Raw genomic sequence first — 24,818 nt, 5'->3', positions numbered from 1 at the left:
CATAGCACTGGCCCCACAGGTTTTTCTTTTAAAGCAAATATGAGCCATCCTGATACAAATTTAGGGTTGACAGGACACAAACCAGAGCCCATGTGATGCCGGCACTTTGGGAAGATGACCAGCTTGTATGCCCTGTGCTGTACCCTACAATTCTTATTGTAGAGATATTTCATACCATTGGTAAACTTTCCCCCAGATATTCTTTTATGATTATTGTACATATAATTGCCATTTTTCAAGTCAGATCATTGTATAAAAATACCATCATGTAGCAGTTTTATGGTGTAGCACATGAAGCCTCCCCTTTGAGGCCAGCATTCCATATGGGAGCTGGTTGAAGTGGCTGCTTCAATTCTGATCCGGTTTGCCATTCTCTCCACCAGTGAGGGTGACTGGGAAGAAACTTCGGGATCCTGGCTTAGCTTCATCAAGCCCTGGATAGTAGTTTGGGCAGTTAACTAGTTCATGGAAGAGTTTCTCTCTCTACCTCTCTCTTTCTTCCCCTCCCTCTCTCCTCTCCTTGCTCCTCCTCCTGTTTCCATAACTGCCTTTCAAATCAATAAGAGCATTTATCTGAGTGCTATTGAATTTGTATGTGGATTGCACTTGTGTTTTTTTTTTTTTTATTTCACTGGCTTAATTTATCAGCACAATAATCTCCTAGGAGCCTTTGACATTTTCCTCTGTCTGTAATCATGTCCAGGATGTGAAAAGAACTGAACACTCCAATAAAAAAAAAAAAAACGGCCAGACAGTTCAGTTAAACAACAAAGAAAAGGGGATCCAGTTAAAATTTCCTTTTAAAGAACTATGAATAGCCAACAGATACATGAAAAATTGCTCAACGTCTCTATCCTCCAGGGAAATGCAAGTGAAAGACACATGAGTTACCTACCACCATACCACACTTAGAAGATCACTATCAAAAATTTTGAAAATGTTGTCAAGGTGTTTCAGAAAATATATACTTGCATAGCAGGTGTGAGAATTTCAGTGCGTTAACGTGCACTGAGAGAGTTTGGAGGCATCTCAACACACGCAAGCTAGATCAGCCGTATGACCTAGTCATCCCACATCTATGTATGTGACATAAGATAACACTGCAAAAGTCATGCTGCTCTGTCAAGTTAATAACAGCTCAAGACATGACATCTACCCAGAGGTCCATCCGTGGATACATGCATTTGAAAATGGTACACCAGCACAATGCTATTCAGTTACAACTGAACAACACTGTGACACTTGCAGAAAAGCAGATGGAGCACGAAGCCACAATATTTAACAAAATAAGTACAACCCAAGAAACACAAATATTACATGTTCTATCTCATGCACAAAAGTTAAAAAGAAATCTGAAATTAAAATAGTGATCATTAAAGACTAAAACGAAAAGGAGAAGATGAAAGACAGTTTGGGTGAACAGACCCTAAATCACAGTGAGATAGAAATAATAGATCCCAATTTCACACAGCCAAGGGGCCAAATATAGGTCATGGTAATGTTTAAACTACACGTTTTATAACTATATGCATTTTGTATTCCATAATATATACAATATATGTGCATATAAAATATGCATATTTTATAGTGTATCAACTTTGTAAATCGCACAGGAGCTGGAAGAGAGGGGCTGGTAGCTTCCGAAGTTGTAGGAACGATGCTGAGTTGACGCTAAGAGGTTGTATTGCCTGCACTGGGTCCTGCAAAAGTAAAGTAACCTATGATAAAAAATGTACAAATAAGGAAAAACATAACAAGGTATTCTTATATACCATGATAATTTGTGTTGCTTAGTGATTTTTGATTATTCTATTATAAAATAAAATACTGTGACCACAAGCACAAGAAAGAGAGTAGTCCATGAAATACAGAAATTTTCTTTTACAGTATAGACAGTGCCCACAAAGGCATCTGGTTAGCATGGGGCAAACACCTGCTGATTGAACAAATCAAGGAATTGAGTGTTTTTTTTTTTTTTTTAGACAACTAGCAAATTAGTTAAATTACTTGACCAAAGCCCACATCACTGGTCAACGATAAGCTGTAAGCTTCTAAAAAAATGTTGAAGGTATTATTACAGGGAAAAAAATCCTGAGAATAAAAATTTTCTACTTACCTAATTATATTAATATTTCAAATTTAAATATTGAATGGGTCCTTTGATGCTGAATAGGAGGAAGACGCTTCAGTTGGCTCTCTCTCCCACAAGACTGGCAGTTCTTGGAAGCCCCAAGCACTCTGATCCTCTCCATCGCCTCCAGTTGTGTGGCCAGGGAGAAGGATCTGAGTTAGGTGCCCCAATGTAAGATGCCAGAACTACACCAACTGGTACAATGCTGGCACACTTTTCCTCTTCCTGATATGCACTGCCTCTTCTGGCTATTGTTTCCAATGTTTTTCTCTACATTTCTCCCTCCTTACTCCTTAAATTTCCATCTTTGGAGGAAAGGTTTAAAGATCGGAGGTTTAATTCCTACAGCTATTTCTCTAATATATACTATTTAAAATACAAATTAAAGCTACAAAGCTTAATTTCAATCATTTATGATTCATGTCATATATAAAATGAAGTGAATTAATTTAAATTATATCAGTACTTTTAAAGTATAAATTATATTATATAAAATTTTTGAAAATTTTATCTCAAAGCAGCATTGGCTTTCTTAATGGCTAGCTCTCTCTTTTTTTTTTAAGATTACTTTTATTGGAAAGGCATATTTACAAAGAGAGAGAAAAGCGAAGTTCTTCCATTCACTGGTTCACTCTGCAAGTAGCCAAAATGGCCAAAGCTGAGCCAATCCAAAGCCCGGAGCCAGGAGTTTCTGAGTCCTCCACACGAATGCAGGATCCCTAGGCTCTGAGCCATCCTTGAGTGCTTTCCCAGCCTATCTATAATTAGGGACCTGGAATGAAACTCAAACAGCTGGGACTCAAACTGGCACCCAAATGGGATGTGTGTGCTTGCAGTTGGAGAATAACTAGTGAAGCCATTGTACAAGCTCCATAACTATCTTATGTCAACAACAAATACCAAGTTCAAGTGAAGTAATTTCTTATATATGTACTAAAACTTGATTTTGTTGCTCTATGGCATTACCAAATGAGTATTATTTTGTGTGATTAGAGAATCAACTTAAATTTTACTTACTGATCCTATATCTAATTCCATATTATTGAAATGGAATGATTCATCTACCCTAAATGATTCTAAAAATCAAACATTTCTTAGGCATGTTGAGGTGGCAGGGTGGCGGAGGATAACATTAAGACATGAGGACTGATAATGTGCCTGCCTTTTACGGTCATCGTTTCTGATATAACCATAGAGCAAGTAGCCAGGGTGTGCATTATTTTAGCCAAAGTCACTTCCTTCTGTTCATTTCTAACCTTTCTTCTTTGCCATTCAGTTTCTTTCCGTTTTGAGTGCTGGACGTCTTTTAGTCTCCGTCTCTGGTTCTATATACTTGGACTCTTGTTCACCATTGTGAAGGAGAAATGGTTTTTGTTACATGTGAACTCCTCTTCAATGTCCGCATTCACTTTGCAGGTACTTAGTCATGTGATTTCTGACTTTTATTCATGAAGTCTGATTAGATGCATTGTGTTATCTTCAGTAAACTTGTATACTAAAGGCAGAAAACAAAACTGGATGCAAAGGCATATTCAGATACCCTCGCTAATAGTGGAATGGGCTAGAAGGAGAACGTGTGGAATCTTACAGCGTCTTAGCATTTGTGTTTTCAATATGATCTGGCCTGTGTAGGGAAGAAGAGGTAGAGAGAAAGGGGAGAGAGAGAGAGAGAGAGAGAGAGAGAGAGAGAGAGAGAGAGAGAGAGAGAGAGAGAGGAGGCAAGGAAGGAGCAAGTTACAGAAAAACCTGAGAGTGAGAGAAAGAGTAATCTTTCATCTGCTGATTCACTGCCTAAGTGGCTGCAGCAGCCAGAGCTGACTGGTCTAAAACCAGGAGGCAGGACGGGCTTCCCCAAGTCTCCCCACATGGGTCCAAGCACCCAAAAGCTTGAGAAATCCCATACTACTTTCCCAGGCCATTCTCTGGACATGCAATAGCCAGGACTGGACTCTGCCCATGAGTGATGCCGGCACCACAAATGGGTGCTTAACCTACTAAGTTACAGCAGCACCCCTTATGCCACTGTTTTATGTCTTTGTAATGTTTTATTTTACATAATTACAGTGTATAGAGAAATAGAGGATGCCCAAGTTGTGTTCTAAAGTTCTAATGCAAAGCCTGAAATATATCAAGTTATCATTTCCAGACAGCAGTCCTAAATACATGGAGTATATTGTCAGAGGACAAAAAAATTTAGAAAGCAAAAATCATTGCATTGTACACAACATGCACATACTTTCTTTGGCCATAATTCTGTATATTTTTAAGTAAAGCAAGTTGTTGCAGCATTTATTTTTGCATTAGTCATGATGCATGACCTGCTGAAGGAGCCCCTGTGCAAGTTGGCAGGCAAGTATAATGGTGGAGTGTGTAGGAGGGTGTGTCATCTGAGGAGTGTGCCACACATGGGCGGGTCTGCGTGCAGTATTCATGTGGAGACCCTCCTGGGATGCGGCAATGCTCTCCTCCATGTCCGATGTCTTATCAGGTAGCTCAGCAGAATCTGCTCTGAGGTGAGTCTAGGGGGAGGAAAGAGACCTTGGATGCCCCTGACTCTTGGGTGGCCAGGGCTATCTTTGCACCTGCTTCCTGACACCTGTCTTTACTAGGATCTTAGGAAGGAACACATTTCCTGTTTTAATGTTTCTGAAAAAAGCCCTGTTTAATGAGCCAGAGTCACATGAGAGGAGCTCCAGGGCAGACTGAAGGAAGACCTAGCTGTGGGACACATGTGGAGGCAGGCTGAGGGGAGAAGGACCCAGCGGCGTGAGGTGTGTGAGGAGGAAGGCTGAGGGGACAGGATCAGGAGTGGGTGTGTGTGGAAGGGACAGGACAGAAGGGGTGTGTTGGCGGGGACAGGACTGAGGGGCGGGTTGTGTGGAGGTAGGTGGAGGGGACAGAATCAGGAGTGAGTGTGTAGTGGGGACAGGATAGAGGGGTGTGGTGTGTGTGGAGGGCACAGGACAGAGGAGTGGGTATGTGTGGGGGGACAGGACTGAGGGGTGGGTGTGTGTAGCAGGGACAGGATAGAGGGGTGGGGTGTGTGTGGAGGGGACAGGATAGAGGGGAGGGGTGTTTGTGGCGGGGAGAGGATAGAGGAGTGGGTGTGTGGGGGGGCACAGGACAGAGGAGTGGGTATGTGTGGGGGGACAGGACTGAGGGGTGGGTGTGTGTAGCAGGGACAGGATAGAGGGGTGGGGTGTGTGTGGAGGGGACAGGATAGAGGGGAGGGGTGTTTGTGGCGGGGAGAGGATAGAGGGCTGGGGTTTGTGGAGGCAGGTGGAGGGGACAGGGTCCCGGTCATCCTTGTGCTAATGCAGGGTGAGGATTGTGGACATTGGCCTCCACATTAAGCATCAACTGCTCCGTGAACATTAGCTCTTCTTATTACAACAAGAGAAGACAGATTTGAATTCTGTGGAAAGCTTTTGTAGTCCTGGGTTACTTTGGAAAAAATGTCATTGAGATGATTATCTCTCAGAAGACTGCGAGGCTCTGCAATCCAGTTCATGTGCCAGTCATCCATGGCACTGGCTGACCCAGCAATTCCGACATGGACAGCTCCCTGCAAGTTGTCATTTTTCTGGCATGTGTATTGGCTTGCCCTGGATGGCATCTTTGCACTGTTGCCAGCCAGGTGGGAGCCAGGAGGGAGATGTCATGGCCTTGTTCCTGCTGGCCTCCTAGCTTCTTGGTTACAGCCTCTTGCAATGCACATCAGACACATGATGGTTGTCCATGTGCATTCTGCGACACTCTCTGGGCACATTTCAGAACCGTCCTGGCATCACACTCAGTAGCAGTGGTCAGTGGACTGAAAGACCAGGGCACTCAAACATTCATTTAGCAAGTATCCCAGTTCACAGGCTAATTACTACTCAGTTAGCGGAAAATAGCAGAAAAGCTTAAGGCACTGGAGACAAATATGGCTTTGGAATACATGCATAGTTTATCTACCTTTCCTGTATTTTATATAAACAATACAGAATAAAATGAACAGAGACTTAATATGCCTAAACTAAGATATGGAAAGAAATTCAGAGTAATAATGATCATTGTGCTATAATTTATTCCTGATATGTAAAATAAGTGTGTATCTTATCATCAAAATCCCACATTTCAATATTAATTATTTCATAATTAGACCAGCACTTTGATCTTTCATAATGTGGGAAATCTGACAAAGTGGTAACAAAAATAGACTTCGTGCAGTGGCTCTTTTTTTTATTATAGTGTACAAAAAAAACCATTTATCACATAAAAAATAATAACTTCTGAGCCCAGCATGGTGGCCTAGCAGCTAAAGTCCTCACCTTGAATGCACCAGGATCCCATGTGGGCACCAGCTATAATCCCACCAGCCCTGCTTCCCATCCAGCTCCTTGCTTGTGGCCTGGGAAAGCAGTTGAGGATGGCCCAAAGCCTTGGGACTCTGCACCCACATGGGAGACCTGGAGGAAGTTCCTGACTCCTGGCTTCGGATCAGTGCACCACTGGTCATTGGGGTCACTTGAGGATTGAATCATCAGATGGAAGATCTTTTTCTCTCTCTCTCCTCTCTCTCTCTCTCTCCCTCCCCCCCCCCCTCTCTCTCTCTCTCTCTCTCTATATATATATATATATATATATATTTGATTTTTCAATAAAATAAATAGTTAAAAATAACTTCTACTTTTTTGGGATAGTTAATGCATTTTTAAATATTTTGCCTGTGCTTGGCTAGTAATTCAGGAGTGTAGAACTGTTGGGAGGTATGTGAGGAGGTGGACTTGGTGGTCCTTACCCTGCCAGTACCTTCCCAGAGGCCTCATACATTGAAACCCTGTGCTAAAGGTTCAGGGTGGTGAACAGTCTTACCCAGGGGCCATTCCCTGCTCCGTCTACCTTACGGACTTACAGGGATTGCAACGCCCATCTTGGGTAGCTTCTTGGGCCCCTTGTTAGGCCTCTGTCCTGCCTATGCAAGTCCAGGATTAACACATCCATTTTCTGTCTAAGACTGTCTTCCCATCTGCTTGCTTTAGGAAATGTGACTTATGGGGAAATCTTGTATTTGGTATAGCCTCTGACCCTTGGCACTGCTATAGTATGAACAATCTCATCAATTTTGTGCTATAAAAGATATACTTTCTTAAATATATATTAGGACATCTTTGTAACAAGATGCTGCAACTGTTTCATCAAAAAACTTTTTGGCAAGCAAAGGGAGAGAGGCACGTGAAAATAGATAAGAAAATTGCTGCCAAAATCTGTGTTTTGACCCTAGCTGGTGGATGACTTGCTCCCTTTTGGTGAAGTAGTGCAGGACCCACATGTCCCAGTTTGTTTGAATAATCCACTGGTGGATTTTTCATGTGGTAGAGTCATAAAGAAACCTCTACAGTAACCAGGTGTTCAGGGACCATGTCACAGCCCCAAAGACCTTCTTCTCATCCCTGTGTGAACAAAGCGCTGGTTTCTCCACCTAGGCCCTGTCTGGTACCTCACCAGTGGGACAGCATCTATTTCTTCTGGGGTGAGCCAGTTTTGTTCCAGAAAGGCTAGTTAAAGTGCACCTTTTCCTTCTGTAGCAGTGAACTATTTTGGGGAAGGACACTGGTCTGATACGAACAGAGAGAATTAACCATCTTTCTGCCGACATTATCTTACCTATGAAAAGCAGTTCATCAGTGAGGTTGTGCTCTTGCCCCTCCCCCTGCCCCTTCCCCCTGCAGGTGGGCAGGCTGGGATGCTGTTGTTTCTCAATAGCTAAGGGTTGCTTTACTTGTCAGGTTGTCAATGTTCTCAAACTGTGGCTGCAATGTCAGGAGGAAATGCATTACACAAAATCACAAAAATGATATCATGCATGATAGCTTAAAAGATGACTGTGCCAGGGATATCGCCTTTTTAAGTGAAAATGTATTGTACTTTGTAAAATATGCATGACCAAAATAAAACAGTAGAAATTAAAATCTCTCTGCCAAAGCAAGATCTACTATGTTCTAGCAGTTGTAGATTTTTTGAAAGATTTATTTATTTTATTGGAAAGTCAGACATACAGAGAGGAGGAGAGACAAGAGGAAAATCTTTCATCTGCTGATTCACCCTCCAAATGGCCGCAATGGCTAGAGCTGAGCCAATCTGAAGCCAGGAGCCAAGAGCCTCTTCCAAGTCTCCCATGCGGGTACAGGGTCTCTCAGGCTTTGGGCCGTCCTCGACTGCTTTCCCAGGCCACAAGCAGGGAGCTGGATGAGAAGTTGGGTAGCAGGGACACGAACCAGAACCCATTTGAGATACCACCGCTTGCAAGGCGAGGACTTCAGCCACTAGGCTACCACGCCGGGCCAAGCAGTTGTGTTTGAATGTGAACCCTTCTGGTTGGTGGCTGTACGAACGTATTTGTGAGCAACATTTGCACTTGGCAATGTGTTAAATTCAGGGAAGGTGTGTGTTCATTATCCTTAGGTTTTAGATTTCATGGTTGTTTTCCGTGTGTCTTTCTTTACTCATTTCTTCTTCATTTAACTCTGGTGTGACTGGGTGTGCTATTATTTCACGTATCTCATTTGCTTTTTCAGTTAAAGTACCAAAACTCTATTTTAGGAAAACACTATAGCAATTTGCATCAACCTTGAACCACATTATTAACACAAGGCGAGTGTTTCTGTTGTTGAAGCATTTAATTAATTGGGTAATTGTATTTATTGGAAAGACAGAAAAGCACAATCATAGGGTTAAAAATCTCCCATCCTCTGGTTCACTGTCCAATGCCGATGACTCACAGGGTGGGCCGTGCTGAAGCAGGGAGCCAAGACCTCAATCCAGGTCACTTACACGTGAAGGCAGGAACCCGCCCATTGAGCTGTACTAATGCCTCCCAGAGTGCGCCTTAGCAGGACGCCGGATGCCAGCTGGGACTAGACCTCAGGCACTGCAGTACGGGCTCTGAGTGTGCTGATCTGGGATGCCGGCATCCAAGCCCTGACTGCACAACTAGACCAATTACCAGTCCCTGCATGTTTCTGTTGCACAAAATGAAATAGCGACACGATGCTTGCTTTAAGCTTCATTTTTCACACAAGGGCGCAAGACAACTTGTGGTCTGACATCAAAGCATAGACAATAGCATTGAATGAACAAGCTATAGGAAGTTGAAATTGCATCCACACCTTTTTTAGAGAGTAGCAAATTGATGTAACTCAGTTCCAGTTGTGAACTGCTGGGCTGATACAAAACTGACATTGTAGAGGAAGCATAAGGTTTTTTTTTTTCTCCTGCTTTTACATTTTCTTAGATGACAAATAATATTTTCTTAGATGACAAATAAAATTGGACCTTCAGATTAGCAATCCTAAGTGAAGCTATAGCTGTGGCTGTATTAACATTGGTTCTACCATTTGTGTTTATTTTTATAAGGTGTGATGCTGGTACTTTAACCTGGGAAATGACTTTGAATGTCATTCTCCCAAGGAATGCCAGCCCAGGTGTGACATCTACCTGCTATGCATGAACCATCTCAAGTGTCCGGAACTAAAAGTAATCCACTGCCCTTGCTTAACCTTTACTTTCTTTTGCTTCTTTTTCATGTGATCCATGAGAAGTGCTTGCCATCCTTCTTTTGTCCTCCCCTGTCCCATAATTCAAAGGTTATTTTCTTTATTCATAAAACTTTTTTAATGTGAAAAGGAAATACAGTACCCTTTCCCATCTGAAGCTTCACTTTTTCTAATTTAGCTCCAGCCAATGACAGCCCATAAAGGCTCTTGTAAAATGCCAGAGGAAGAAATGCATAGTTTCTCAACTGTTGGTTTATGTAATGTGATAGAATCTCACACCGTTGCTCTCCTGCCTGCCTGGATGTGAAGCAGTCACTGTCCATTGTGTTCAACTACGTACACACCAATGGAAGCTGAGAGAGAGACTGTGTACATCATTACTCTCCTTTTCCCCGAGCTTTTGTGGTATACCTGCCTACTGTCGTAAGCATACTCATCCATATTTTTTAGTTACTGTGCATACATTATCCACATTAGAATGCCTAGCACATGGAACACCCTGTGAACCTGCAATCTGAATGGTAGAACAAAACCACTCTTAAGAAGAGTTCCTTGCTTCCTTTAGTTACTAATCTATATTCAAACTGTTATTTGACCCATTTATGTTTGGTTTCCTTTTCACAGCAAACATAGTGTGAGTACTTACTCTGGGGCAGACATCTGATTATCCCAGGGACTAATAGTGTAGAAAAATGCATCTCCCTGTTCACTCTTTTGGGTCCTGGCCCAAGGCAAGTGTTGCCATCACAATGGAGGCCAACAGTTAGAATGACTCAGTGACTTACCAAGCTGCATCGTGAAGTCCTGCCCCCTTCCGTCACGGGTAACTAGCAGCTGTCCTAGTGTGCTCTGCTCTGAGTGAGCTAGCGGCTCCTTCAGACTCTGCATCAGCCCCAGGATGGCTTTCCTTTATCTGAACTGAGTGTCCTCAGAGGGAGATTTTATGCCGCAAGCCTGGAAGCTTTACATCTCCGCTGTCACCTCAGCAGCCAAACTGAGGTCTATACTAACACTTGATTGCTAGTCGTACTGAAGGAGCCATTTAAAGGATCTGAAAATGGAAGAGGAGAAAAGCAGGCCTCAGCACTGGCTCCCACAGCTTTCATCAACTCCGTGTTGTAAATATAGCCTGGGTGCATGAGGGCCACTGTGGAAGAGCAGCCAGGGCAGTGGTGGGTGGTGCCATCACACTGCAGGAGCTGGCCGAGCAGGTAAGATTCAACACCAGACACAGGGGAAAGCGTGAAGGAAAAATAATTGTCCGCTAAACCAGTGCATCACAGTATGAATTATCCAGGACCGGTTGTAGAAGAATTGGATCCAACTCATTCAATTCATTTTCTTGTTTCAAATATAATTGGTTTGACTTTCATCCACGTGTGCAATATTTTATACTTGTTTTGGAGGTATTTCTTGAGCAGGTAACTTGAAAAAATAGTGCTGTACATCTGATTTATTTTTATGCACAGATCTCTTTGTAGCTGTCACTCAGTTTGTGCAATATGATGTTATACTGGAGACAAGATCTTTAAAACTTGTTTAAAAAATAGTATCAATGTTATAATAGTTTATTTCTGGCCTGTGTCATTGCCAGTGTCTGAGTGAGGAAAAAAGACTCAGCCTTTCTCAATGCGAGGATCCATCAGGTGTCACACCCTGAAGTCACTTGTAAGGCAAACCATTCAAGAGTTCTTGCAACAATATCTCTGCCTAAAGACTCTGCTCAGGTAATTACTGTCAAAGGAGCAGAGTGCTTGAAGGACGATTTGGTGAAAAGATCCTCATTTGACCTAGTGCTCCAACTACAGCTGGCATCACGCCCCTTCAGTTAGGGGAACACAGGCACCGTTTCCACCTCGAGCCTGGGAATCACAAAGGCGTGACTGCATTACCACACAGCAGCATCAGTTTGAAGGAAGTACATGTCTTCACATTTCCTAGACTTCCCTGATCTGGTGTGTGCAGAAATGGAGTTTTGGTAAGCTATATTTTTATAAGAAAATCTTTATGGGATCACAAGGTTTTACTCAAGAGCACAGAATGGATGAATGACTCCCTCCAGGGCAGAGATGGCTGAGCTGGAGACGGTTAACTGCAGTGAGTGCTTCTCCGACATCTCAGGAACAGGGACGGTGTTCATGAGGAAAGTATTAGCAACTCAGGGACTCAATCAGGCCCAAGGGAGGGGGAAGTTGTCTTAAGGTAGTACCTGTCAAAATCAAAACATCACACTCCTTAAGTCCCCAGTGTTCATTCTGCCTTCTTCGCTGCAAGGTCCTCACACCGCGGTGGGTGCCGAGAGGCTCATTCAAGGCAAGGAAAGAACATCCTGTGCATTCCAGCTTGCTGACCTCAGATGAGGAGCTTTCCTTACAGTCAGACTCTACATTTGGTTATCATGTGAGGTGCACGTTTGTTTCTGCAGAAAGCCAGGGTGCAGCTGATACGCCAGAGGGCATTGCATAGCTTTGGAGTAAGCCAGTCTTCAGCTAACCCAATTGCCCCTTCCATTATTTCCCCTCTATGTTACAACAATAGTATAGTCCTTCAACGACAGTCACAAGGCGATCATTCTAATGTGTCCAAGTGTATCATGATGCTGCAGGGGTATACAGTGGTGTACTGTCCAGCATCCTATTGTCTAGGTGTATCATGATGCTGTAGGTATAGACAATGGTGTACTGTCCAGCATCCTATTGTCTAGGTGTATCATGATGCTGTAGGTGTATACAGTGGTGTACTGTCCAGCATCCTATTGTCTAGGTGTATCATGATGCTGTAGGTATAGACAATGGTGTACTGTCCAGCATCCTATTGTCTAGGTGTATCATGATGCTGTAGGTGTATACAATGGTGTACTGTCCAGCATCCTATTGTCTAGGTGTATCATGATGCTGTAGGTGTAGACAATGGTGTACAGTCCAGCATCCTATTGTCTAGGTGTATCATGATGCTGTAGGTGTATACAGTGGTGTACAGCCCAGCATCCTATTGTCTAGGTGTATCATGATGCTGTAGGTGTAGACAATGGTGTACAGTCCAGCATCCTATTGTCTAGGTGTATCATGATGCTGCAGGTGTAGACAATGGTGTACAGTCCAGCATCCTATTGTCTAGGTGTATCATGATGCTGTATGTGTAGACAATGGTGTACTGTCCAGCATCCTATTGTCTAGGTGTATCATGATGCTGTATGTATAGACAATGGTGTACTGTCCAGCATCCTATTGTCTAGGTGTATCATGATGCTGTAGGTGTAGACAATGGTGTACAGTCCAGCATCCTATTGTCTAGGTGTATCATGATGCTGTAGGTATAGACAGTGGTGTACAGTCCAGCATCCTATTGTCTACGTGTATCATGATGCTGTAGGTGTAGACAATGGTGTACGGTCCAGCATCCTATTGTCTAGGTGTATCATGATGCTGTAGGTGTAGACAATGGTGTACGGTCCAGCATCCTATTGTCTAGGTGTATCATGATGCTGTAGGTGTAGACAATGGTGTACTGTCCAGCATCCTATTGTCTAGGTGTATCATGATGCTGTAGGTGTAGACAATGGTGTACTGTCCAGCATCCTATTGTCTAGGTGTATCATGACGCTGTAGGTGTAGACAATGGTGTACGGTCCAGCATCCTATTGTCTAGGTGTATCATGATGCTGTAGGTGTAGACAATGGTGTACGGTCCAGCATCCTATTGTCTAGGTGTATCATGATGCTGTAGGTGTATACAGTGGTGTACAGCCCAGCATCCTATTGTCTAGGTGTATCATGATGCTGTAGGTGTAGACAATGGTGTACAGTCCAGCATCCTATTGTCTAGGTGTATCATGATGCTGCAGGTGTAGACAATGGTGTACAGTCCAGCATCCTATTGTCTAGGTGTATCATGATGCTGTATGTGTAGACAATGGTGTACTGTCCAGCATCCTATTGTCTAGGTGTATCATGATGCTGTATGTATAGACAATGGTGTACTGTCCAGCATCCTATTGTCTAGGTGTATCATGATGCTGTAGGTGTAGACAATGGTGTACAGTCCAGCATCCTATTGTCTAGGTGTATCATGATGCTGTAGGTGTAGACAATGGTGTACGGTCCAGCATCCTATTGTCTAGGTGTATCATGATGCTGTAGGTGTAGACAATGGTGTACGGTCCAGCATCCTATTGTCTAGGTGTATCATGATGCTGTAGGTGTAGACAATGGTGTACTGTCCAGCATCCTATTGTCTAGGTGTATCATGATGCTGTAGGTGTAGACAATGGTGTACTGTCCAGCATCCTATTGTCTAGGTGTATCATGACGCTGTAGGTGTAGACAATGGTGTACAGTCCAGCATCCTATTGTCTAGGTGTATCATGATGCTGTAGGTATAGACAGTGGTGTACGGTCCAGCATCCTATTGTCTAGGTGTATCATGATGCTGTAGGTATAGACAATGGTGTACAGTCCAGCATCCTATTGTCTAGGTGTATCATGATGCTGTAGGTGTAGACAATGGTGTACAGTCCAGCATCCTATTGTCTACGTGTATCATGATGCTGTAGGTGTAGACAGTGGTGTACTGTCCAGCATCCTATTGTCTAGGTGTATCATGATGCTGCAGGTGTATACAGTGGTGTACAGTCCAGCATCCTATTGTCTAGGTGTATCATGACGCTGTAGGTATAGACAATGGTGTACAGTCCAGCATCCTATTGTCTAGGTGTATCATGATGCTGCAGGTGTATACAGTGGTGTACAGTCCAGCATCCTATTGTCTAGGTGTATCATGATGCTACAGGTGTAGACAATGGTGTACGGTCCAGCATCCTATTGACAGGATATGTTTGACAGTTCCATTTAGAGTCCTCCTTTTATACAGGAGTGGAGATGCATGCTGTGAATTATCTGCAGCACACTTACTTCCATTGAACACATCCTCTAGATAAATATATGTACATGCATGTTTCCCTATATATCCGTTGTTTTTTACCTTGCAGAAATTTGCCTTATATCAGAAGGAACATATTACAGTTATTTTTGGGGAGTTGGCTTACTTTCCTGAGCATCATGGACACTTTTCGGAACCATTGGTTACAATTGGTAGAATTTCATCCTTCGGAACGGCTGAATAGTATTCCACCATGAAAATGCATTACACTTTATTTATCCATTCCTCTTTCAACAGGCATCTGAGTATGATAGCGGTGTTTGAACAAGCACAGGGCATGGAACTTCAGTGTCCCAGCCATGGAATGACATCCAAGGACACAGGCAGAATTAGCTACATAGAAACAACCCAGGAAGGGAGTACGGAGCACAGAGACATGACACAGGCAGAATTAACTACATGAAAACAACCCAGTAAAGGGGTACAGAGCACAGAGACGTGACTTAGGGCACGCAAGAAGGCAACAAAGAATGGGAAACCAGGCGACAACACCCTGGGTTCTGGTGACTACTGTGCATGGAACCAAGAAGAACTCAGGAACCTGCATGTGTACTTCAATAATATTTTTCCGAGTTGCTGAAAGTAAAGCAGCTGTTGTTCCAGCAGTACTTTGGGTTTAGAGACATAATTATGCATTCCCCCGAGCCACGCACAGCTTGATAAGAGCATGCTGTGTGTCAGAGGTCAAGGTGACTCATGGAATAATTACAGTGCTGTTGCCGTGGCTGCAGCATTACTGGCTGGAAGATTCGTGCAGATGGCATTTAAAACAGTTCAGTTGGGTTGCCTTAGAGGCAGGAGGGGACCACAAGGAGATTGTGCTTCTGATTAAAATAGCTAAGGACACATGGACTTATCTGAGCTGCGGCTGGGATGGCAGTGCTCTGAAGCTGCTTCAAGCTCCAGAGGCTGCTGGCAGGACCAGCAGCCAGGAGCCCTGCAAAGGGTCTGGGATGCTGCATTCTGTCTGCATCAGTGCCATTTGATGAGAGTATACAGTGAGAGTAACACTTAGAGAAATGGAGTATGCACCTGCTTGATCCAAATCACAGCTGTGAAGCCTTCTCCACTGGGGCAGTAAAGGCGGCAGAGAGCAGATGCATCACAGAGTGGAAGCCACACCAGGTCCCACTGACTCACAAAGCTCACATCCCCTCCCCTGCTTCTGGTCTCCAAATACATAGCCTCATCTGGGGGCACTAAGAATTCATGTGACTCAAGAACCACAGCCGCAGCTGCGTTTGCACAGTCATATGAGGCTGAGTTCCAGGCAGGTGTCACATCTGGAATGTAAAACATGAGATTGCACATGGCCCCAAACAATCATTTGATTATTTAAATAGCAATGGAATGACATTTAATGCAGCAGATTGTCTGCTGTGTAATGGAACTAGATTGGCTACAAGCAGCCTGAATTCTAACACAGTCACTCCTTGTCATACCTAGGACAAATGTGATCCATGCATTTAACACACACACACACACACACACACACACACACACACACAGGTGTTACATGACCCAAACATCAGTAAGGAGAAAAAATTTATCTTTTAAGTCATCATAAAAGTTGATGTCTCTGACACACTAAACGATGTTCTTTAATTTTGAGAAGACACATCATAACATTAATGGTATCATTTTACTTTTTTTGTTTGTTTATTTGAGGAGCAGATTAGCCAAAATAAGCAGCGAGAGTCAGAGATATCTTTCAAAAATCCAGTGCACTCACTAAATTTTTAGCAATTGGGGCTGGACCAGGCCTGAGCCAGGGACCTGCAATTCCTAGAATTCCCTCCAGGTTCCAAGCGGGAACTGGGATGCAGTCTGGAACTCTCACTAGATGCCATGTTTGCAGGTGGTAACTTAGGCCACCATGCAGCAGTGCTGCTTTCATTGCATTCCCGTTGGGTAGGTGAGATAACCAAGGTAGAGTGAAGTGCAGGGATTTTGTCTAATGTTGTACTGGAAGGTACATAGGGAAAGCAGGTGTCCAACTCAGGAGACCTGGACACCTGGCCTAACTCCCACTGTCATGGAAGCCTGTATGACGTGTAGGAGCAGTCCTCAAGAGCGTAGTAGTGGGGCGTGTGTCCTAAGATGGAAGCACTGGCCTCCGGCAACAGGCCTCTGAGGAGTCCTCTGGATGCCCACTGAACATATCTCAGGGACATCTGTGGGTCTCTACTAATACTGAGGAAAGAGTCACCCTGATTTTGACCTGAGCAACTTCTCCTGCCTAGGAGTGTCCAATAGTTTGCTTGGTATACAGTGTCTATTGGGACTGGCATATCAGTGGCAGGTGCATCTGTCTGCTGTCCATGCCATAGGGCTACACATGGTGGTATGTGAAGGCCTCATGGACAAAGGGACATACATGTGCCCGTCAACTCCACTTAGTTTCAATAGGGATGTGTCTGGATGTGACGAAGTTCTAGAACAAATATCAGTATACCACCGCAGGCAAGCCCCTGTGGCTGGGGAAGAGAGAGTTTCTAAGGAGAGGAACATGGACATTTTGTTTTCATTCCCATTGGTTCATATCTGGAATTTAAATATGCAAAAATATTCATGAATTCCTGAATAATTACAGAAATAAATCGTGTGCTTCTTGCAAGCTTAGGGGCAAAGACCCGACTCAGCTGTGTCTGGCTGGTGGTGGCGGTGTCACCTTCCACCCTGGCTCGCCACGTCACAATATTGGATTCTCTGCAGAGATCTTCCCTTAGTGGCAAACTTCGTGAAGAAAATAAGAAAAATGCAATGTAAAAATGCACAAGATACTTTACATTAGGAAAGCCTGTATCCAAATGGAACGGAGCTGTTCTTACGATTAGTGCATTTTCTGACCATGCTATACCTTCTATATGGCCTGTGCACATGACAAGAATAAAGAAGAATGTTACCTGGCAAAAAATCAAATGCAACTCTGAGCAAGTGGGGCGTTTGCATTTAAATGCTCCACTAAGCTGTTTCCAGAAAGATAGTGGGCGCTTTACAAATGTAGAAAGGTACCATTTTCATAAATAGTTTTGCAGTTTTACCCAAAGAACTCCCACCCTGTGTCAGACCATGTCCAGCACCCCAGGGCCACACGCGGCGTGCATGAATGATGTGCTGGCCTGAGTGAGCAGCAGGATCTGAAACATGGCTCCCCTTTGCACTGCTCAGGTCTCTTAACAAACATGACTTTATCAGGAGCTCAGATCTTTATCCCTGCTGATCGGTGCGATTGATGAAAGTAGGCAATTGAGAGAACACTGTCATTAAAATCGTATGTTTGTAATTGTCATGCATTTAAGAAATATTAAAATACAGCATGGATATAAAAATATACATTAATGTACAGAGAAATCATTTTTTTTTGTTATCTGGTCCATCTTGAAATTCAAAATAAGTGTTACTAGTTCTTCAAGGGTCTTCACTCTTCATCCCTCTACCCTTTAAAGCTGGAAATATAGCTAAGGAGCACTGTTTGGGAGAACAATTGGTTTACAGTAGAAAGAGCATGGATAAATGAGTACTTGAAAATGACATGCACATATTTGAAAATAAAATATTTATACCCCAAACAATGAGCTGTAGTAGGCTCAGATACTGATACAGAATATAAGTATGATTTTCGGAGTATGAATATGCCTGCCAGGTTCTGAGAGACGCTCCGTTGAGTCCGATCAATACCCAACTCTGTCATGCGGGCTAATCACCACCAAACGCTCTCGGAATATCACCGTTTAAACATGTTATCTCCACAAGTAATTAAAATGCTCCGAATATAAATGAGTTGCTAGGATGCTGTTGCAGCCAGTGCCAAGTCCTATATGGCACTGAAATAAGTGAAGCTGAGAAGATGGATGGATCCAATATACCAGCTTATCTCACTCTCTGATTATCGTCACTCAAGATCCGCCTATTCAATATAGCTGTGGTTGCTGCATGGAGAAAAATGCATTAGGTTTGTTATTAACATAAAACTCAAAGCAAAAAGATGACTAAGACAAACTAAATAAAATTGTCAAGAATATTCCAGGATTTTGCTGTCTGTGAAGAAGTGTTTGCTTAGGGAGGAGGTTCAGGGCCAGGGCCCCTCACTTGGTTGTGCTGTCAGGGTGGTAGAGACAGCCTTCTGTGCTGGCTGCTGGGGGCACAGCACCCTGGCCTGGGAAGCTGGACAACCACATCGTGCCCCAGGCTCATCCATAAGCTCTGGGAAATGGATGCATATCCCTATGTCTCCAAGGTTCTATTTATGCTTACTTGCATTTGGAAGGAAAGTATTATTAGGTATGTGAGCAATGTTTTATAACATTTCAAAAAGTTAAAATCCTCTGATTCTTGTAAATGTCTTTATCTGGAAAACTACACCCATGGACTGTGTGTGCAAAAGGCCAGTCCCGTCTCTGGACAACGAGGCTTTGGGTCAGCGATATGTTGCAGTGGGTTAAGCTACTCCTTGCAGTGCTGGTATCTTATTTCAGAGTGAAGCTTTGGGTCTGGGCTGCTCTGCTGCAATCCTGCTCCCGTTAATACATCTGGGGAGGCAGCAGAGGACGGCCCGGACCCTTGGGCCCCTGACACCCACAAGGGAGGCTTTTATCTAGCTCCTGCCTGGTGCACACATGGCTCTTGAAATACCACCATTGTTGTGAAACTTTAGGCAAACTTTACTTTAGACAATAGGAAATGTAAAATGAAGGGCCTACCACGATGGCACAATGCCAAAAGCCTCAACGTGCGAGCACCACGATCCCATTGGGAAACAAGTTTTTGTCCCTGCTGCTCCACTTCACTTCCAGCTTCCTGAATATGGCCTGGAAAAGCAGTGGAGAATGGCCCAACCCCTTGGGATCTGTACCCAATGAAAGAATCCAAGGACACTCTTGGCTCCTGACTTAGGATCGGCTTGACTCCAGCCATTGCAATCATTTGGGGAGTGAAACAGTAGATGTGAGATCTTTCTCTCTGTTTCTCTTCTTCTTTCCATATAGAAATAATCAATAAATATCTTTAAAATTGAAACATAGAATAGAAAATGAGGCTCTCAGACTTGCCAAATGTGACTTAAAAGTGTCCAAACTTTAAAATTTATGAGTTTTCAAACAGTTCATGTAATTTCATAATGTGAATAGAATATATGTAGATTTCAAAACAGTTTTTTTTTTTGTTTGTTTTTGCAGCATAGCCTATTTTAATTTAGTTTAGCACGAACTTCTCATTGAACAAACACAGAGCAGAGGCAGTGTGGACTCCGCTTCACACACCTGCATCCCGTGCGGGTTTCCTGGGCTTGAGTCCTGGAAGCCTTTGCTGTGCTTGCTTCCTTCTCATCTCAGGCGTGGGAGCAGCAGGTGACAGCCGGGCCAGTTCCTGCCTCCCACACAGGGCACCCGGATTGAGTTCTGGTTGGCTTGGCTAAGCTTGGCTCTTGTGGGCTGCTGAGGAAGGACCAGTAAACGGATAATCTCTCTCCCTCTCCCTCCCTCCTTCGTTTTGCCTCCCTCCTTCTCCCTACCTCAGATGAACTTTAAAGTAAGCCGATTTAGCTTTAAAACATTGAGAAATGAAAAAAGTGAAGTAGAAAACAAAACTTTCTCATTTGCAAAATAAAGCATTTGAAACAGTCCTTAATGTGACCTTGGATGTAAGGTGCATCTGTGCAGTTCTCAAACGTGGGTTCCTCCTGGAGTTCTGACCTCTTGAAGGTAGAGGTGAGAATGTCAAGGCTGTGTTGGTGGAAGACAGCTGGCTTACCCAGATCCTGTGGTGCTCACCATTGCATCTGTCAGAACCGTCAGCTCCTCATATCTGCGCATCCATTGCCCCACAATGCTGCTGACAGGCGCTCTTGCCTCTGCGGGGTTACCTTTGGGTATCCACATCTCGCAGTATTGATTTCCTAAAGCAAGTATATTTAAAACTGATCCTGAAATGTTCTCCTAATTCCAGGGTTTTCTCAGGGCCCAGGTTACCTTAATGCCTGCACCAACTGAGCAATTAAAGATGCATCAGATAACCCAGGCATGAACTGTTTCATCAGTTTCAGGCAATTTGAATTTGGAAGCTGACAGTCCACTATTGACAAATATTAAATACAATATAAAAAACATAGGCATTTGTATCTACTTTTTGCATTGCAAATTTGATAAAGATAATACTAAAAGAAACAAGTACACCTGAAGAAAAGCAGATGTGTTGTAAGTGTCTCCTAATACAGGAAATGAATATGAAACAGTGACACCATTGATATTTTTTAGATGAGTACATTGTCAAATGATGCTATCATGTACATGGTTAAATGCTGTTGAAATTAACTTTGTTTGTTTCCTTTTTACGTATCTTAGTGTGTTTCCTAAGAAACTACCCTGATGACTCCTGCAATAAACTGTTCTTGTGTAATGCTGGCATTGTTAGATTTTGCCTTTTGTGAGCTGTCGGATGTGATGTTTTACAATTTCTCTACAAAACTGTGTAAGTCTACCTTCCATTAATACCTGCTGTTTAAAGTTACACTCTGGGGTTTTAATTGAATTTACATACAAAAGTATCCCTGGGAACAACTTGCTTTTATATGAATTCTTTTTAATTACTTCGTCTTCTTCTTTGTCTTATTATTATTTTATGATACACTTCCATAGGCCCTGTAATTCCCTTGCCCCCTTCCCAAAATCCTTCCTTCTCAGTGAGTTCCCTATGTTATTACTAAAGTATAGTTCTTCAAAAACAGTCATATATCCATCATTGAAGAAATAGACAATGGTAGAGAGTCTAACATCCTATTATCAAGATACAGTAAACAGCTTCATTGGGAGTCCATCTCTGTCTGGAAATACAGATGCATACTGAATTCTGTCCTCATATCTGGATATGATAATTTCCATTACACAGCTACTATACATACCCTTAAACGAATAGCAACAAAACAAAATCAATAACAGAAAGAAAAAAGAAATTAACATTGCCATGAAATTAAATGACATACTACTGAATGACTAATGCGTTTCTGAAGAAATGAAAATCAAAAACGTTCTTGAAGAAAATGATGCTACCATGCAATCTATGAGTCAGTGAAGAATTTAATGAGAAACTGTTTTCAAGAGATGAAACTAAAAAAAAATATTAAACATCTGTGAGACATAGTTTCCGCTGATCATTGTAAGATGTGTCTCTACAGGCAGCAAATAAATGAGTTTTGTTATTTTAATCCAGTTCACTATTCTGTGACATTTGATTGATGATTTTAAGCCAGTTACGTTCAGGATTAATATAAATGGGTGGTAATTTGGTCCTATGATTTTAGTGATGGGTTGTTCATTGATTTAGTCTTCTGTTGTTATTTTACTGGGATGTTCTTCACATTTGCCTTGGTTTTTGGTGGGGGCTATTCCTCTTCTCTCTCAAGAGAACAACTTTAAATACCCTTTGTAGGACAGGTTTGTAAGAGGCATAATCTTTTCACTTTACTGTGGAAGTATTTTGTTTCATTTTCAAAGATGAAGAAAAGCTTTCCTTGGTATGTTATCCTGGGCCAACAATTCTTTGCTTTTAGAATCTGGAATGTGCCATTCCATTTGCTTCTTGACTGTAGAATTTCCAGTGAGAGGTCTCCTGTGACTTGACTTGTCATTCCTTTATATGTCAGTTGATTTGTTTCATGAGCACATTTAAGCATCTTTTCCTTATGTTCGATTGAAGAGAGCTTGATTACCATGTGTCATGGTGAAGATCACTCTTGGTCAACAGTGTTGAGAGTTCTGTGCCCCTCCTGGATGTTGTTTCCCAATTCCTTCTCTAGATTAAGTAAGTTTTCCTTTATTATTTCATTAAATACATTTGTAAACTCAGCTTCTCTTTCTGCACCTTCTGAGACTCTAATAACTCTTATATTTGTCCTTTTCATAGTGTCTTTCAATTGTTGAATATTTCTTTAGCTTGATCCAGCTCTGCTTCCTGCTTTTTGTTTGTTTTTCCCTGTGACAGGAAATATCTTCTAATTTTGAGATTCTTTTTTCCGCCTCCTTCATTTTATTTTGGAGATCTCTACTGCAGTTTTAATTTGCTCCACCATATTCTTAATTTCTGATATATCAGCTTTCATTTGATTGATTCCCTGTGTGACATATTCCTTAATTTCCTTGAACCCCTTCTATATATGCTGCTCATTATTGATAAGAAGCTTTATAAGAAGTGTTTTGAATTCTACATCCCCCATTTTCTCAATGTATTCCTCAGTTAACTCTGAGGTTGGCAAAACCCTATGGTTTTTCTCCTTTGCAGGGGAGTTTTCAGTACTATTCACTGTGCCTTTGTCTCTTCTTTTGCTCTTAATTACTGTACTTCTGGGTAGCAGTCTTCTCCTTGGGACAGATTTCTAAGTTGTGTCACCCACATGTCTACAGTTTGATATTAGTTGTTGCAGTTGGTGCACAGCTCTCTGTTTGCAGTCACTTGTGCCACTCCCTCCAACAAGTTGAGGTCTGATTTCTTATGTTATATTTCCACCATGGTCTCTGTAGCCCCAGATCCCGCTTTACCAATCTCCACCTCCCGTGATATCATGCTGAGGCTGCACTGTTGTCTGTACAACCTATCTCCCACTTCTGGTTGGAGCAGGTCCTAGGATTAGTGAGACACCAGGTGTAATATATGGCTAGGTTGTTGGTTGTACTACTCTTGCCAGAACCTGTTGGCTGTTAGGTCTGAGGGCCATACTGACCTATATTGACCTGTATGATGCCAAAGTCAGTGTTATTTTCTATGAGAGACTAGTGCAATGCACTGAGCTCAGTGGGTTCACTCCCAGCTCAGTGCACGCACAGCTCAAGATGGCACAATAGGGTAAAGAATCTTTAACCAGACGGAGAAACATTGGCTGGTGTGAAGCAGAGAGGGCGCATTCCATGAAACAGGAGAGGACAGAACAACATCAGAGGGGTACCTGGAGACTGACTGACACAGGAAAGCAGCAGACATAGCAGTGTGGTGTTACAGTGACCAATAGCTAGCGGCAATCAGCGAGTGGCGATCTGAATTGCAACATCAGCTGAAACTCCAGAAGTAACCAGATGGGACAGGGCATTCACCAGGAGCTCAGGAGGTGAACCGAGACAAAGAGCTGCCGCCCTGCTGGTCTGTTTGATTTGACCAGGTGCAAAGACAGAGCAGCAGGGCTCAGATGAGCAGTGGGGGAACATGGTAGATTTTATAGCCCAGTCAGCCCCCTAGTGCTGAATTGGGCTCTTTTTGTTTAAGGAGGCAAAGACTATGGGACAGGACTGAGCTGGGAGTGGACTGATTTTCGGCTCAGTGAATTGCAACAACGAGACATCCTACAGGTTCCACCAAAGATAAGTCTGGGTAGTCCCCAGACCTGACGAGCAGCATATCAAGAACTCTAGCAGTGGCACATCGGGTGCCTTTCGTATGGTGTGGCAAAGGCTATTATGCATATATTTTTCTCTGTAAAAATGAAAGAGTGAAGAATTGATGGACTAGGAATGTATGTCCTGAGTTGACTTTCATTTTGATTTTAAGTTCAAGTATTTCAGTATTGACATAATTATATGCTCCAAGCATAATCAGTTAGCCCTGAAAATTTTGCTTATTCTTGATAGAATTCAATGTTACATCTGCTAACAAAAGGCTTGCTATTATATGTGAACTCATGAAAAAAGGAAAAATTATTACTATACTGTAAAAAATTAACTAGGTAAAAATACAACACAATTTTCTTCACAACTGCTTAAGAATTAGTAGTCCATCCTTATCTTAAATTCTTCTTTTAAGCATGTATCTAAATAATGCAGGAGAGAACTAAACTTTAAGTTATTAGCAAATAAAGTGACGAGTGATGTGTCTTCATCTGTGTTTAGTGCACGCTGCTGCAGAGTGGAGGCCGCAGTTTCTGGTCGGGACAGAGCCTCTGATGAGCCCATATGTGGAGGACGACATAATGGCCTCCTCTGATGTGTCTGCACCTAGGTACTGTTCCCATGATTTGTGTCATTGCTTAATAAAAAATGTATAGGACTCAAGCTGTTGACACAGCTGGCATCTGTTTCAGATTCATCTCCACTGACAGCAAGCTGCTATAGGCAGACAGGCATCCTTTTATCATCAAAAACACACAGCCTGCACATCCAGCCTCTACCTCTGTCTTACAGTAGAGTTTTATTTATTTATTTTTCTTCACTGGAAATACCGCACTGAAGTCT

General features: G+C 42.7%; 1 protein-coding gene across 1 annotated transcript in view; it reads left to right on the top strand.

Moving 5' to 3' along the window:
- The window catches only part of CSMD1 (CUB and Sushi multiple domains 1), a 1,316,379-nt gene that overhangs the window by 269,650 nt on the left and 1,021,911 nt on the right, over window positions 1–24,818 (top strand). The gene's annotated exons all lie outside the window — the stretch shown is intronic.

This window comes from Ochotona curzoniae, unplaced genomic scaffold (assembly GCF_017591425.1).
Source record: "Ochotona curzoniae isolate NIBS_2020 unplaced genomic scaffold, NIBS_Ocur_1.0 scaffold_4506, whole genome shotgun sequence".
Lineage (NCBI taxonomy): Eukaryota > Metazoa > Chordata > Mammalia > Lagomorpha > Ochotonidae > Ochotona > Ochotona curzoniae.
The sequence above is the reverse complement of the archived record's forward strand: the minus strand, read 5'-3'. Positions and strand labels throughout refer to the sequence as shown.